Genomic DNA, 16,887 nt, shown 5'->3' with positions numbered 1-16,887 from the left:
CAGATCTTCAGGGAGAGAAGTCTCACATGCACCCCACTGGGGTCAGCTCAAGGTATCACCAGGCACCAAGTTGTCTTTCTTTCTGGAGATTCTAAGAGAGAATTTCTTTCCTTGCCCTTTCCAACTTCCAAAGGCTGTTTCTACAGTCCTTAGCTGGTGTCCCCACTCCCACCTTCAAAGCCAGCTATGTTGCTGCTCCCTGCTTTTGCCATATGGTCACATTCTTTCCTCAGACTCATCTATTTTGTCTCCTTCTTCCATTATTAGGGACCCCAGTGATGTCATGGGTCTCCTCCCAGATAGGCCAGGGTAATCTCTATTTTGAAGTGACTTGAAGGGTTTTATTTATAACCTTAGTCCCCCTTTGTGACAAGCCCCAACACAGTGACATTTTCTAGGGGTTGAGAGGTGTACATATTTGGGGGGAAGGGGATACTATTCTGCTTCCCATAATCCTTGGTGCTTCTACCAAAGAAGTCACTGTTGTCCTTATCAGGATTACTGCAATACCCTGTGTTCTGGAGTCCTCAAACAGTAGATGGATGTTGAGAGGGCTGCCCCTGCCTCTTTCTAGAACAGGAGTACACTCATGCCCACCTCACAGGGCCACCGTGAGGGGCAGATATATACACTGATCAAAATGAACAGTATTAGCTATCGTTACTGTAGCTGTACCCTGCACACTGTGTGCACTGAAGCCAGAGGGATCTTTCTTAAGCACATGCTAATACTGTCCATCCTTATGAGGCCACAGAGCTATGGATGCTCTGAAGTTTGCTCTCTGGCCACATACCCAGCCTGTCTCTACACTGAGTTACCTTACATGATTTGAGTTCCCCTGGGTATAACTGACCTGGTGTGTCCTTCCCTCTGGCTCTGAGTTTTCATTTGCATGCATTTCCTTTACCTTCTTTGACTGACTACTCAATTTCCTTCAGGACCGGCTCGCCCCCCCCAGTCTGATGTCCGGGGCTGCTCACTGGCTGTCTGTCTTCTTCCTGAACCAGCCTCACCAGCTTGGCAGCTTTGCCTGGAACACCCAGTGGGACTGCATCAGGAAACAATGTTACAATGGGGACTTCATTTCTGAAGTTTGCTAGAGCATCACCACACAAGACGTCTAGTATGGCTTCCTAGGTATTTTGCTGTTGGCAGAGTGAGAAGAATCCTGAAATTCAGTCCTTCCCCGGTGATGGGGGTGAACAGTAGGTGGCCATGCTGTGTGGACTGAGGACTCTGTAGTGTAGGCTGTACAGTGGGTCATCTGCTTTCTAAACCAAGTGGTCATTGCAGGTCCCCAACCCTGCAGGCTTCAGAGAGCTGTGCTTGCTAATGAAAGCTGGTATGGGAACAAATCAGTAAGGGGGCAATTTTTCTCATCATCTTGTGAGTGAAGTCACTGTCTTAGGGTTTTACTGCTGTGAACAGGCACCATGACCAAGACAACTCTTATAAGGACAACATTTAATTGGGGCTGGCTTACAGGTTCAGAGGTTCAGTTCACTATTGCCAAGGCAAAAGCTTGGCAGCATCCAGGTAGGCATGGTGCAGGAGGCACTGAGGCTGCTAGTAGAAGACTGGTTTCCAGGCAACTAGGATGAGGGTCTTAAAGCCCGCACCCATAGTGACACACCTACTCCAACAAGGCCACACCTCCAAACAGTGCCACTCCCTGGGTCAAACCACAGCAGTCACCTGTTCATATTAATAGGAAAAGTACTGGCCACGTAGATAAGAGCCATTATCTAACTGGCAAGCATAGTTTGCCTACTTCCACTTGGCTATGCATTATGTCTACTGGACAAACTGTAATCTCCTGATTGGGCAAGCTGTATATGAAGTGTGATATGGCCTCACAGTTCCTCACTGTAGAAACCTGAGGCATCTTGCCATTCTGTCTGGGCTCTGAACAGGAATAGCTTACTTCTATAATTACGCTGTCCAGATGTACAGTAGTTAGCAATGTATCTAAACCAATTGTGCACAGAATGAACAACCTAGTTGGACCCTGACTGTGTCCCCTTGTCGTGTTTGCTGTGGGCATTTTATTTTTTGTTCCTCAAAATAGAAGGAATAGCAAAAGTAAATTGGGATTCTTAAGATTTTTAAAGCCATCTAAGCAGTGTTTCCAATTTGTAGAAAGGTTATTAAACTTGTATTTTTTTCGAGCTGGACCTCATCAGGAATATTTCCACGTAAAACTGGTGACTTTACTAATAATTAGGCACTCAGCTACAGCATAACTCAAATAAAGTGCACTTGAAATAGTTTATGATCGCAAGGGCCAGAGATTAAACAAAAGAAGACAGAAAGATTAAATTAAACCATGCATATTTTGAGCTGAAGTTTTTGAGGAACAACACTTTTAATTAAAAAGGGATAAGAGGCACATAGAAACTCTGAATTCTCAGCAATTTTCAGGGATTTACTGGTTCTTTGCAAAACTAATTTTTACCCAAAAGTCTATAAATTTCCTGTTTTCGTTATTGCTCTTTGACATGCCATGGAAACAAACTGTGCATTGTTTTTGGATGGGGAAAGAGGATTGAGGAGATTTCTGTTGTATGCCAGCCTTGGACCCCGCGGGCTTGGAGAACAGCAGGGTCAAACCAGAATTCCTGCCTCTGAGAAAATGTATTTCTTACGGCGATGGTCAGACAACAAAGTGGTTTAAATACCAAGTGGTGACCACAGTTTGGGGGGGGGGGGATCGAAGCAATGAATTAGCATTTAAATACAACAGTTGAAGCAGCTGACTTCTAAGGAGTTGGTAACCGGTAAGGTCCCTTAAGGAAAGCAGGCAGAGGTCAGTGTGGAAATGGACAGGGACGAATTCACTGGAGCATTGGGAAAATTTAAGCGGAGCATCGGGAGAGGGAGTAAAGCGGGGCGAGCGAGGAAGCACAGTGTGAGTCAGTGAGGTAGGACAGCCTTGCAAAGGCCTCTGGGGTTTATTTTTAGTATGGTTTCTCTGAGTGAAAGTTTGCCTCCCCCAGGCCCCCAGGGCATTGAAACAGAATTGGGCACAGGAGAGGGAGAGATTAGCAAGAGATGGGTGAAAGAAAGAGGTAGGGCTTAAATCTTAACTGCTCACACTGGCTTCTATCTTGAGCACTTGTTCCGAGCCGGTGGCTCTTTTTTCGGGGAGGGGACTGGAGACTTTAGGAGGTGGGGCCCACGGGTGGAATGCGGCACTGAAGGTGAGCTTTGGTGAGTACAGATAACCTGCCCTGGCTTTGTTCATCTACCACAGTGGGAACCTCGGCTGCTTCACGTTTCTGTCACTGTGGATGGAGCGGTTCCACGATGCCCGGTTCCCTGTCATCCTGGACTCCAACATTCTGCAACTGTGAGTCAAAACAAACATTCCTGCGGCCCAGCAAGATGATTCAGTGGTTAAAGACACCTGTTCCACAAGACTGGCAACCTTGGTTCAATCTTTGGAACAACTTCAAGGTGAAAGGAGGAGCTGTTTCTGTAAAATTGTCTTCCGATATCCACACATACTACCACCAACAGTAACAAAAATAGTAACAATGATAATAATAAATCTTTCCTTTTCTCTTAGCCTGTTTTATTAGGTATTTGACAGAGATTGGTCTTCAAAGTCTCTCGACCCTGTTAGGTTGATGGGATCAGTAGCAACCATAATGCTACTTTTTCCAGTTTACCCACTTACCTGTAAGTTTCATAACTTTACTTTCCTTAATGGCTGAGTAAAATCCCAATGTGTAGATATCTTACAGTTTCATTATCCATTCACCAGTTGATGGGCATCTAGGCTGTGGCTATTGTTAGCAGAGCAGACTAATTGGGGCTGTACACATATATCCACACAGGTTGTATATAGTCTTTTAGGGGTATGTCCAGGAGTTGCTTTGCTAGATCATATAGTAATTATATCCTTAGGGTTTTGAGAAACTCTATTACTGATTTCTCCAGAAGCTGTACCAGTTTACAGACCCACCAACAGCGAGTAGGGCTCTTGGGGAAGCATTTTTGTTACAACCATGAATAAGTATGCAGATGATCACGAGGTAGAGGGGTAACCATAGCTGTCCTTCCATATCAATGGGTTTTGAATAAACTAGATGGGAATATTATTAAATCATATCTGGACAGAACACCTAAAGACCCCTTTCTTGTCACTGTTTCCTAAGCAAGCAATATAACAATTTTCATATGGCATTTGCACTGGGTGAGATTTAATTTAGATATTATTTAAAGCATACAAAAGAATGCAAATACTAGGTGATTTTACATAGGGTGCTTGGACATGGTGCTCTTAAGAGCACTGAGGAGCTTGGTACTAATTCTCTGTGAACTGGGAGGTGGGTCTGTATTAAAGTAGGAGGGAAACATTAGGCATTCTTCTTGTTGCTAACAGAAGACAAAACAGCCGAGAAAGCAACTTAAGAGAAGAACGATTTATTTTGGCTCATGATTTAAGAGGGCGTACCGTCCATTATGATGGGAAATTGTGGGGGTGCGAGTGTGCACCACTCATGGTCAAAAAGCAGAGAGGAAGGCAGTGTCCCCTCCCCCCATGCATTTGGGTGGCCCATGGGTTGATGCTACCCATCTTCCCTTTCAGTGAAACCTCTTTAGAAGATCCTCCACAGACACACTCAGGGGGAGGTCTCCTAGGTGATTCTGTATCTAGTTAGGTTAGCAGTGAGGACGGCCCCTCATGTGTTTAGATAATTTCCATCACTGACTGCTAGATTATCTCATGGCAGCTCAGTTAGTGTCCAAGCAAAGCTAGGGCCAGAAAGGTACAAAGGAAGACTGAACATCTCCTTAGACTAAGAAAATCTAGCTATGCTTCAGTGTGGGGATTCTTTTTCTTTTTTCTTTTGATGAAATGATGAAAAATAATGTTCCCCAAATAGTAAAAACTGTGGAAAAGGATGTTTTCCACTTACGTTATGCTAGCGATTCTTCTCACCTTTTGTTATCATTATAAACAGGAATGGAGAGCTTGTAGCATGTAGTTTCTACTATCCCGCTTTAAGCTCCAGGCGGACTGTGCTACCAGCCACTGCCCTGGTTCCCTTGGATCTGCAGATGAAAGGCAAACGCACGCATGCAAGCACGCACGCACGCACGCACGCACACGTGCATGCGCACAGGCACACGCAGAGCTCATTTTTAACCTGCTCTAAGTCTCAGTGGCTGGGCTCTTCTAAGGGTCCCACAGCTAGCAGGACTTTACCTTTACTCCTTGCTCAACACTCTTATCTCTGCCCTTAGCTTAATTGCATTTCTAGTCTCCGGCCTGGGGAAGCAGCCAACAGCCATTCTACCGGAGATCTCATATGGCTGATGACTCTCTCCCTCCAAAGCATGGCAGATTGTGAAGTCTCTTTCCCCTTCTTCATCTTCTAGCTTGCCTGCAGGAACCTGGAAGTCCTTAATAATAAAGCCACCATGTCTGACTTTGATTTGGTCTCTAAGAGTTAGCACAGACTTCCAGGATCCCTAAGTCTCTTTTCCCTTCTGCATCTCCTAGTTTGCCTGCAGGAACCCGGAAGTCCTTAATACTAAAGCCACCATGTCTGACTTTGGTACAGTTGCTAAGAGTTAGCACAGACTTCCAGGATCCCTGAGTCACTCCTCAGCCTTAGACTCAATCCCTGTACGGATCTCTCTAGAGATCAGCAAACCATCCTGAAGGCATAACTCTCCATTTTTATCTGTCACACTCCCCAGAATACTTGCTCCATGTAGACCGGAACTTTCTTGCTCTGTTCAGATCTGTATCCTCAGACAGAAGATAATGACAAATACTGTTTGATTAAACACTTGTTCAAAGCTTACACCCTATGTACTAGGAAGAGCAAGGTTTGATTGGGGTGGGTCCTTGTATGAAAACCAGAATGCAGGATGCACTGCAGCTGCTATGAATGAGAGAGTGAAGGAAGTCCCTCTGAGTGTCTCGTGATGTCAGATCCTCTGGACTTCATATTTCAACAACTTCTAACTAACAGGGTCTACAGGATACATGATGGAGCTTCCAGTAATGCTTGGCAATATTTGGCATTCATCTTCCAGATTTCCATGGAAGAACATCTACCAGACAATAATAGAGTTACCATGGTAACTGTGCAGCCTAATTTCTGAGAGCCTGGGGACATTGTTCCCCTCCTCACTCAGATGAGAGCTCCATGGTATGGACTTTGTATTGTCTCTTTCACAATAAGTACAGGGAGGTCAAAATGGCTTGAAGAGTGGCCATGTAAGATCCACATGGCTGCTACCCTCCCACCCTACTTTGGAGTTCAGACTGCAAGTCTCTTCCCTCTAGGGTAGTGGCTCCCACCTTTAATTTCATCACCTAAGAGGCAGAGACAGGCAGATCTCTGAGTTTGAGGCCAGCCTGGTCTACAGAGTGAGTTCCAGGACAGCCAGGGCTACACAGAGGAACTCTGTCTCAAAAAACCAAAACCAGGGGATAGGAGTAGAGGGGGAAGAAGTAGTCTCCTTCCTCACAAGCCCCAGAGTCTATGAACACCTTGGAGGCACCGCTGAGCCCCACCGTCCTTGCAGGTCTACAACCAAAGCCACCTCCAAGCCTAGGAGGTTTGACTGGTCTACACTGAGTGGGGAACTTGACTGAATCTGGTCTTGGAGGTTATTTTTAGAAGGGAGTGCCAGACTGGATACCTGTATTTCTTTTTGCTGTCCCTGCCTGTTAGCAGGTTCCTTCTGCCTCTTGCTTTGTTCCACCCATGTTTATGAGTTTTGTCTGAAGCTTGAGAAGTGTGAAGACAGAACAGCTGGGTGAATCTTTACAAAATATCTTTTATTCAAAGTTTATTGAGAACTTGCAGGAATTCGCTTAATGGCCATGTTCTCTCTCTCTCTCTCTCTCTCTCTCTCTCTCTCTCTCTCATTAATTTACAGAAAAAACCCTCCATTAGAGTTACAGAGAAACAGACTCCCTTTTCTGACCTAAACAGGCCTTTTAATCTATTTTTTTCTACTTATGAACTGACCAATCTATATGTGCGATGATGCCCAGGGGCCACGGATTTGGTTCTTAGGTTATCTAACAGAACACTGACTCCTCTGTCTACTGCTGGCCATTTAAAATTAGCTACCTAGTTTGGGAACACGTGCACACCTCCCCTATGACTTGGATCCCTTTCACTGCTCACTGATTGTCTCATAAAGGATTGGTCAAAGAAGGATGTCAGTCAGTGACCACGTCAGCATTGCGGCAGCTGGGTAGTGTGGAAATCATGTGCCGGAAGAAGGAGAGGCTGGAATGAGTGGCTAGGACCATCTCTTGAGTTTATTTATGTATAGCACTCATTAAGTTAGTGGGATGGTTCTGTTCTATGGGCCGAGAGGACCTTGTATAAGCATCTGTTAGTGTCAGGTTCTATTGAGTGGGCTAGACATGCTGCTACTGTCACCGCAGTAGTGATGAAGCCATCTCCTCCTGGTTTGGATATAAAATGGCACTCACAGGCTCATGTTTTTTGATACCTTGGTTCTCAGTGGATGATGTGGCCTGAGAGAGGCGAGATCCCGAGGAAGTAGAGCTTTTACTGGAGGAAGTTAAGTTGTCTAGGATGAGCTTTGAAGGTTAGGACATGGTTCAGCCATAGTCTTTCTCTTCTCAGTCACTGAGAAGTGGTCAGGCTTCTACATGCTGTAGAGTTACCATTCTTCCTCACCACCATAGGCTCAAACCATAAGCCAACATACATCTTTTTTTTCCCTCTGTGTTACTTCTTGTTTGAAATTCATTCACATCAGTAAGAAAAGAGATGAATATAACACCCTTATTTTTTTAAATTATAGCCTCCAAACCAGGCACAAGCACCCTTTATGGAAGAAAATCTTCTGTGGTATAGGAGTGAATAAATGGAATTTCTATTTCTATGAATATTAAATAAGTTGAGCTCTAAAATATTTACTATATGTATGGACAACTATTTACACATAAAATATACCAGTGACTACATTTTTTTTTTTTATTAACTTGAGTATTTCTTATATACATTTCAAGTGTTATTCCCTTTCCCGGTTTCCGGGCAAAATCCCCCTCCCCCCTCCCCTTCCTTATGGGTGTTCCCCTCCCAACCCTCCCCCCATTGCCGCCCTCCCCCCATAGTCTAGTTCACTGGGGGTTCAGTCTTAGCAGGACCCAGGGCTTCCCCTTCCACTGGTGCTCTTACTAGGATATTCAGTGCTACCTATGGGGTCAGAGTCCAGGGTCAGTCCATGTATAGTCTTTAGGTAGTGGCTTAGTCCCTGGAAGCTCTGGTTGCTTGACATTGTTGTACTTTTGGGGTCTCGAGCCCCTTCAAGCTCTTCCAGTTCTTTCTCTGATTCCTTCAACGGGGGACCTATTCTCAGTTCAGTGGTTTGCTGCTGGCATTCGCCTCTGTATTTGCTGTATTCTGGCTGTGTCTCTCAGGAGCGATCTACATCCGGCTCCTGTCGGTCTGCACTTCTTTGCTTCATCCATCTTGTCTAATTGGGTGTCTGTATATGTATGGGCCACATGTGGGGCAGGCTCTGATTGGGTGTTCCTTCAGTCTCTGTTTTAATTTTTGCCTCTCCCTTCCCTGCCAAGGGTATTCTTTTTCCTCATTTAAAGAAGGAGTGAAGCATTCACATTTTGATCATCCGTCTTGAGTTTCGTTTGTTCTAGGGATCTAGGGTAATTCAAGCATTTGGGCTAATAGCCACTTATCAATGAGTGCATACCATGTATGTCTTTCTGTGATTGGGTTAGCTCACTCAGGATGATATTTTCCAGTTCCAACCATTTGCCTACGAATTTCATAAACTCGTTGTTTTTGATAGCTGAGTAATATTCCATTGTGTAGATGTACCACATTTTCTGTATCCATTCCTCTGTTGAAGGGCATCTCGGTTCTTTCCATTTTCTGGCTATTATAAATAAGGCTGCGATGAACATAGTGGAGCACGTGTCTCTTTTATATGTTGAGGCATCTTTTGGGTATATGCCCAAGAGAGGTATAGCTGGATCCTCAGGCAGTTCAATGTCCAATTTTCTGAGGAACCTCCAGACTGATTTCCAGAATGGTTTTACCAGTCTGCAATCCCACCAACAATGGAGGAGTGTTCCTCTTTCTCCACATCCTCGCCAGCATCTGCTGTCACCTGAGTTTTTGATCTTAGCCATTCTCACTGGAGGTGAAATCTCAGGGTTGTTTTGATTTGCATTTCCCTTATGACTAAAGATGTTGAACATTTCTTTAGGTGTTTCTCAGCCATTCGACATTCCTCAGCTGTGAATTCTTTGTTTAGCTCTGAACCCCATTTTTTAATAGGGTTATTTGTTTCCCTGCGGCCTAACTTCTTGAGTTCTTTGTATATTTTGGATATAAGGCCTCTATCTGTTGTAGGATTGGTAAAGATCTTTTCCCAATCTGTTGGTTGCCGTTTTGTCCTAACCACCGTGTCCTTTGCCTTACAGAAGCTTTGCAGTTTTATGAGATCCCATTTGTCGATTCTTGATCTTAGAGCATAAGCCATTGGTGTTTTGTTCAGGAAATTTTTTCCAGTGCCCATGTGTTCCAGATGCTTCCCTAGTTTTTCTTCTATTAGTTTGAGTGTGTCTGGTTTGATGTGGAGGTCCTTGATCCACTTGGACTTAAGCTTTGTACAGGGTGATAAGCATGGATCGATCTGCATTCTTCTACATGTTGCCCTCCAGTTGAACCAGCACCATTTGCTGAAAATGCTATCTTTTTTCCATTGGATGGTTTTGGCTCCTTTGTCAAAAATCAAGTGACCATAGGTGTGTGGGTTCATTTCTGGGTCTTCAATTCTATTCCATTGGTCTATCTGTCTGTCTCTGTACCAATACCATGCAGTTTTTATCACTATTGCTCTGTAATACTGCTTGAGTTCAGGGATAGTGATTCCCCCTGAAGTCCTTTTATTGTTGAGGATAGCTTTAGCTATCCTGGGTTTTTTGTTATTCCAGATGAATTTGCAAATTGTTCTGTCTAACTCTTTGAAGAATTGGATTGGTATTTTGATGGGGATTGCATTGAATCTGTAGATTGCTTTTGGTAAAATGGCCATTTTTACTATATTAATCCTGCCAATCCATGAGCATGGGAGATCTTTCCATCTTCTGAGGTCTTCTTCAATTTCTTTCCTCAGTGCCTTGAAGTTCTTATTGTACAGATCTTTTACTTGCTTGGTTAAAGTCACACCGAGGTACTTTATATTATTTGGGTCTATTATGAAGGGTGTCGTTTCCCTAATTTCTTTCTCGGCTTGTTTCTCTTTTGTATAGAGGAAGGCAACTGATTTATTTGAGTTAATTTTATACCCAGCCACTTTGCTGAAGTTGTTTATCAGCTTTAGTAGTTCTCTGGTGGAACTTTTGGGATCACTTAAATATACTATCATGTCATCTGCAAATAGTGATATTTTGACTTCTTCTTTTCCGATCTGTATCCCCTTGATCTCCTTTTGTTGTCTGATTGCTCTGGCTAGAACTTCAAGAACTATATTGAATAAGTAGGGAGAGAGTGGGCAGCCTTGTCTAGTCCCTGATTTTAGTGGGATTGCTTCAAGTTTCTCTCCATTTAGTTTAATGTTAGCAACTGGTTTGCTGTATATGGCTTTTACTATGTTTAGGTATGGGCCTTGAATTCCTATTCTTTCCAGGACTTTTATCATGAAGGGGTGTTGAATTTTGTCAAATGCTTTCTCAGCATCTAATGAAATGATCATGTGGTTTTGTTCTTTCAGTTTGTTTATATGATGGATCACGTTGATGGTTTTCCGTATATTAAACCATCCCTGCATGCCTGGGATGAAGCCTACTTGATCATGGTGGATGATTGTTTTGATGTGCTCTTGGATTCGGTTTGCCAGAATTTTATTGAGTATTTTTGCGTCGATATTCATAAGGGAAATTGGTCTGAAGTTCTCTTTCTTTGTTGTGTCTTTGTGTGATTTAGGTATAAGAGTAATTGTGGCTTCGTAGAAGGAATTCGGTAGTGCTCCATCTGTTTCAATTTTGTGGAATAGTTTGGATAATATTGGTATGAGGTCTTCTATGAAGGTTTGATAGAATTCTGCACTAAACCCGTCTGGACCTGGGCTCTTTTTGGTTGGAAGACCTTTAATGACTGCTTCTATTTCCTTAGGAGTTATGGGGTTGTTTAACTGGTTTATCTGTTCCTGATTTAACTTCGATACCTGGTATCTGTCTAGGAAATTGTCCATTTCCTGAAGATTTTCAAATTTTGTTGAATATAGGTTTTTATAGTAAGATCTGATGATTTTTTGAATTTCCTCTGAATCTGTAGTTATGTCTCCCTTTTCATTTCTAATTTTGTTAATTTGGACGCACTCTCTGTGTCCTCTCGTTAGTCTGGCTAAGGGTTTATCTATCTTGTTGATTTTCTCAAAGAACCAACTTTTGGTTCTGTTGATTCTTTCTATGGTCCTTTTTGTTTCTACTTGGTTGATTTCAGCTCTGAGTTTGATTATTTCCTGCCTTCTACTCCTCCTGGGTGTATTTGCTTCTTTTTGTTCTAGAGCTTTTAGGTGTGCTGTCAAGCTGCTGACATATGCTCTTTCCTGTTTCTTTCTGCAGGCACTCAGCGCTATGAGTTTTCCTCTTAGCACAGCTTTCATTGTGTCCCATAAGTTTGGGTATGTTGTATCTTCATTTTCATTAAATTCTAAAAAGTTTTTAATTTCTTTCTTTATTTCTTCCTTGACCAGGTTATCATTGAGTAGAGCATTGTTCAATTTCCACGTATATGTGGGCATTCTTCCCTTATTGTTATTGAAGACCAGTTTTAGGCCGTGGTGGTCTGATAGCACGCATGGGATTATCTCTATCTTTCTGTACCTGTTGAGGCCCGTTTTTTGACCAATTATATGGTCAATTTTGGAGAAAGTACCATGAGGAGCTGAGAAGAAGGTATATCCTTTTGCTTTAGGATAGAATGTTCTATAAATATCCGTTAAGTCCATTTGGCTCATGACTTCTCTTAGTCTGTCGACATCACTGTTTAATTTCTGTTTCCATGATCTGTCCATTGATGAGAGTGGGGTGTTGAAGTCTCCCACTATTATTGTGTGAGGTGCAATGTGTGTTTTGAGCTTTAGTAAGGTTTCTTTTACGTATGTAGGTGCCCTTGTATTTGGGGCATAGATATTTAGGATTGAGAGTACATCTTGGTGGATTTTTCCTTTGATGAATATGAAGTGTCCTTCCTTACCTTTTTTGATGACTTTTAGTTGGAAATTGATTTTATTTGATATTAGAATGGCTACTCCAGCTTGCTTCTTCTGACCATTTGCTTGGAAAGTTGTTTTCCAGCCTTTCACTCTGAGGTAGTGTCTGTCTTTGTCTCTGAGGTGTGTTTCCTGTAGGCAGCAGAATGCAGGGTCCTCATTGCGTATCCAGTTTGTTAATCTATGTCTTTTTATTGGGGAGTTGAGGCCATTGATATTGAGAGATATTAAGGAATAGTGATTATTGCTTCCCTTTATATTCATATTTGGATGTGAGGTTATGTTTGTGTGCTTTCATTCTCTTTGTTTTGTTGCCAAGACGATTAGTTTCTTGCTTCTTCTAGGGTATAGCTTGCCTCCTTATGTTGGGCTTTACCATTTATTATCCTTTGTAGTGCTGGATTTGTAGAAAGATATTGTGTAAATTTGGTTTTGTCATGGAATATCTTGGTTTCTCCATCAATGTTAATTGAGAGTTTTGCTGGATACAGTAACCTGGGCTGGCATTTGTGTTCTCTTAGGGTCTGTATGACATCAGTCCAGGATCTTCTGGCCTTCATAGTTTCTGGCGAGAAGTCTGGTGTGATTCTGATAGGTCTCCCTTTATATGTTACTTGACCTTTTTCCCTTACTGCTTTTAATATTCTTTCTTTATTTTGTGCGTTTGGTGTTTTGACAATTATGTGACAGGAGGTGTTTCTTTTCTGGTCCAATCTATTTGGAGTTCTGTAGGCTTCTTGTATGTCTATGGGTATCTCTTTTTTTAGGTTAGGGAAGTTTTCTTCTATGATTTTGTTGAAGATATTTACTGGTCCTTTGAGCTGGGAATCTTCATTCTCTTCTATACCTATTATCCTTAGGTTTGATCTTCTCATTGAGTCCTGGATTTCCTGTATGTTTTGGACCAGTAGCTTTTTCCGCTTTACATTATCTTTGACAGTTGAGTCAATGATTTCTATGGAATCTTCTGCTCCTGAGATTCTCTCTTCCATCTCTTGAATTCTGTTGGTGAGGCTTGTATCTACAGCTCCTTGTCTCTTCTTTTGGTTTTCTATATCCAGGGTTGTTTCCATGTGTTCTTTCTTGATTGCTTCTATTTCCATTTTTAATTCCTTCAACTGTTTGATTGTGTTTTCCTGGAATTCTTTCAGGGATTTTTGCGATTCCTCTCTGTAGGCTTCTACTTGTTCTCTAAGGGAGTTCTTTATGTCTTTCTTGAAGTCCTCCAGCATCATGATCAAATATGATTTTGAAAATAGATCTTGCTTTTCTGGTGTGTTTGGATATTCCATGTTTGTTTTGATGGGAGAATTGGGCTCCGATGGTGCCATGTAGTCTTGGTTTCTGTTGCTTGGGTTCCTGCGCTTGCCTCTCGCCATCAGATTATCTCTAGTGTTACTTTGTTCTGCTATTTCTGACAGTGGCTAGACTGTCCTATAAGCCTGTGTGACAGGAGTGCTGTAGACCTGTTTTCCTCTCTTTCAGTCAGTTATGGGGACAGAGTGTTCTGCTTTCGTGCGTGTAGTTTTTCCTCTCTACAGGTCTTCAGCTGTTCCTGTGGGCCTGTGTCTTGAGTTCACCAGGCAGCTTTCTTGCAGCAGAAAATTTGGTCTTACCTGTGGTCCCGAGGCTCAGGTTCGCTCGTGGGGTGCTGCCCACGGGCTCTCTGCAGCGGCAGCAACCAGGAAGACCTGTGCCGCCCCTTCCGGGAACTTCAGTGCACCAGGGTTCCAGATGGTCTTTGGCTTTTTTCTCTGGCGTCCGAGATGTGTGTGCAGGGAGCAGTCACTTCTGGTTTCCCAGGCTTGTCTGCCTCTCTGAAGGTTTAGCTCTCCCTCCCACGGGATTTGGGTGCAGAGAACTGTTTATCCGGTCTGTTTCTTTCAGGTTCCGGCGGTGTCTCAGGCACAGGGGTCCTGCCGCTCCTGGGCCCTTCCCCACGGGAGCCCAGAGGCCTTATACAGTTTCCTCTTGGGCCAGGGATGTGGGCAGGGGTGAGCAGAGTTGGTGGTCTCTTCCGCTCTGCAGCCTCAGGAGTGCCCACCTGACCAGGCGGTTGGGTCTCTGTCTCACCGGGTCTGGGAGCAGAGAGCTGCTGCGGGCCGGGATCCGCGGGTGTGGGACTTCCGGTAAACACAGAACGTGCCCGGTCCTAGAGAAATTCTGCTTCCGTGTGTCCCAAGCTCACCAGGCAGCTTTCTTGCAGCAGAAAATTTGGTCTTACCTGTGGTCCCGAGGCTCAGGTTCGCTCCCAGTGACTACATTTTTGAGCACATCATCAGGACTTTTATTCCTGGGATGGATGATCAAAAGAAGTTTAGGGTTAGTGATATAAATTGTGAGTAACAGAAGAAATTTCTTGGTTATTGGAAGTGTCTGAACTACATAGTCTTCAAAATAACCAAGGCATGCTCGTTAGGTAACTATTATAGAAACAAAAATTTAAAGTCACAATTGAGGGTTTCTTACCCCAGAAATATTACCTTGAAGCTCATGTCAAGATAAAAGTGTCAAGACAGACATTGTGAAATGTCACAAGAGGGGTAAATAAAACTGCATGGAATCATGATTTAAATGTGTAGAAAGACAGGAGGGTTTCAGACACTGTAGTAAAGTAGTCCATGAGGGAGAGGCTTTGGGATCGTGAGTGGATGGCAGGGGTTGGAAAAGTGGCCCTGGAAGGGGAGGCTTAGGGTCTGGTGTAGATGATGGAGTTCTCCTTCAGAGAACATTTCATCAATGGTACTTCAGTGTTGTGTCAGCGGTGGCATGATGTGGGCCAAGTCAGACCCACGAGCACGCCTTTGTTTGCCTTGTCTTCTTGCCAGCTTTTGTTCTCCTTTACCCAGTAATTGGAAGGCAGATTTGTGCTTGCTTGGAGTATCTTCTAGGAGAGATTGTGCCTAAGAGATGGAGCCAAATAGATCATGAACATTGATAGTAGACAGAAGGAATGGGAGCACTAAAGTGAGCCAGACACGAAGGCTGCTTCTCCTTTTATCTCTACTGCAAGTCAGTGAAGCCCACAGCTTGTCTCTCTGGCTGGAATGTGAAATATTGCAACCCCATGATGGTAGGCTCTCCCCGTGACCTGGTCTTCCTCCTTTCTACAGCCACAATTAAGCTTCAGCCTGTAGTACATGGCTCTAGGTTGCTCTCTCCCTCCCTCCCTCCCTCCCTCCCTCCCTCCCTCCCTCTGCCCTCCCTCCCTCCCTTCCTCCCGTGTGTGTGTGTGTGTGTGTGTGTGTGTGTGTGTGTGTGTGTGTCATGGTCTCTCGCCACCGTTAATGGCTATCTCTTCTGAAATGTGAGGCATCCTCAAGCAGGGAAGACTTAGAGGAGGAAACTCCTGTACGAGGTGCTGACCTGGCAGCTAAGGAGATGGTCAGGCAAAAGGATGGCGGCTCCGGAGGAGGAGGAGATCATAGGGAAGATCCCTGGACTCAAAGATAGCATCGATATCAAAGCCAGTTGTTTATGGAGGTCCATGAACTCCTAGCCACACCTCCACACAAAGTTACATTGTAAGAGGATGCTAGCTCACATTAGGATCTGGGGAGTTATGCCTGTTGTTCTGTGCTCCACTAATTTGATAGATATCATCTTGACTTATTTTTGACATTATTTTCCTCTTCTTACTGGGGAGACTTTGAAATATGCAGGAAACAGCTCTTTTTGTAAATCCCATCTCTGGTCCACCAGCCCGAGTTGGCTCTCTGCTTATGGGAAGTCTGTAAGACATAGGGTACTTACCAGCAACTTCCTGTCCTTGCTACCTCACAAGGAAGTCACTGTGTGGAATGACTTAGGGACCACAGTTCTGCATAATGATTGTTCTTTTCTCTTCCCTCCCCTCTCATGTGTTTGAAGCAAGCAAAGATGCTTCTGTGTGGCAAGGGCTGGCTATACCTCAAATGTGGATCTTCCTCCTTTCCAGTAAGGTACCTCAACCCCATGACTTGGAGTTATTCCTTTGTCCCAACTTTGGGACAAAGACATTATTCTCCCTTGGCTCTCCCACTGTGGCACTGACCACCCTGTCCTAAGATGTCCTTTAGCTGTAGACTGGTTGGCTTGGGTAGGGTTGGCATGGCTTTGTCACACTATTAGATGTTCCACTGCACCAATTTAGGTGAATGAAGCACTACTGATGTGTGCAACCCGGTGCCCATCCACCCTCTGCTCCAGAGAAGCTTTCCTGTTTGATATCCACTTCCCCAGGTTACCACATTGGGAGGACTGACATAAACCTCAGCTAGCCTTCCCCAGAATAGCAATGAGAAATTGTGCTAATTGTCAGAGCAAATATGTAATCTAGTTCTGACAAACCTGTGTCTTTGTCTTTGACCCTAAGGGTAGGAAATGCAGGTTTTTTTTTTTTTTTTTTTTTTTTTTTTTTTTTTTTTTTTTTTTTTTTGGGAAAGTGGGTTGAAAATAGGAAGGTGAATGCTTCTCTATCTGTCCACAGTGAGAGTCAAGTTTCTGACACAGGGTTTGGTAGAAGGTAAACACTGCGTGCCCAGGCTCTGGTGGGCCCTTTTCATCTGGACATCTCTGAAGTACCCCTGCTAATCAGTTGGAAAGAGATGATCCCCATTCCCATTGAGTTCAGGGACATAATTTTTTTCTTTT

General features: G+C 43.7%; 1 long non-coding RNA gene across 7 annotated transcripts in view; it reads left to right on the top strand.

Annotated features, from left to right (window-relative positions):
• The first annotated feature begins 2,654 nt into the window (after window positions 1–2,654).
• LOC120096302 (uncharacterized) overlaps window positions 2,655–16,887 on the top strand; it is a 61,706-nt gene continuing 47,473 nt past the window's right edge. For 2 of the 7 annotated variants that reach the window (XR_005492606.2, XR_010057277.1), the window contains exons 1-2: window positions 2,716–2,806; window positions 3,254–3,456. This is a non-coding gene — a long non-coding RNA (uncharacterized LOC120096302). Of the gene's footprint in view, window positions 2,922–3,253; window positions 3,457–16,887 lie in introns of all 7 variants that reach the window. The other 5 variants (XR_010057278.1, XR_005492607.2, XR_010057279.1 and 2 more) reach the window with 5 other exon arrangements.

The sequence above is a fragment of the Rattus norvegicus genome, chromosome 13, assembly GCF_036323735.1.
Source record: "Rattus norvegicus strain BN/NHsdMcwi chromosome 13, GRCr8, whole genome shotgun sequence".
In the NCBI taxonomy this organism is placed as follows: domain Eukaryota; kingdom Metazoa; phylum Chordata; class Mammalia; order Rodentia; family Muridae; genus Rattus; species Rattus norvegicus.
The sequence above is the reverse complement of the archived record's forward strand: the minus strand, read 5'-3'. Positions and strand labels throughout refer to the sequence as shown.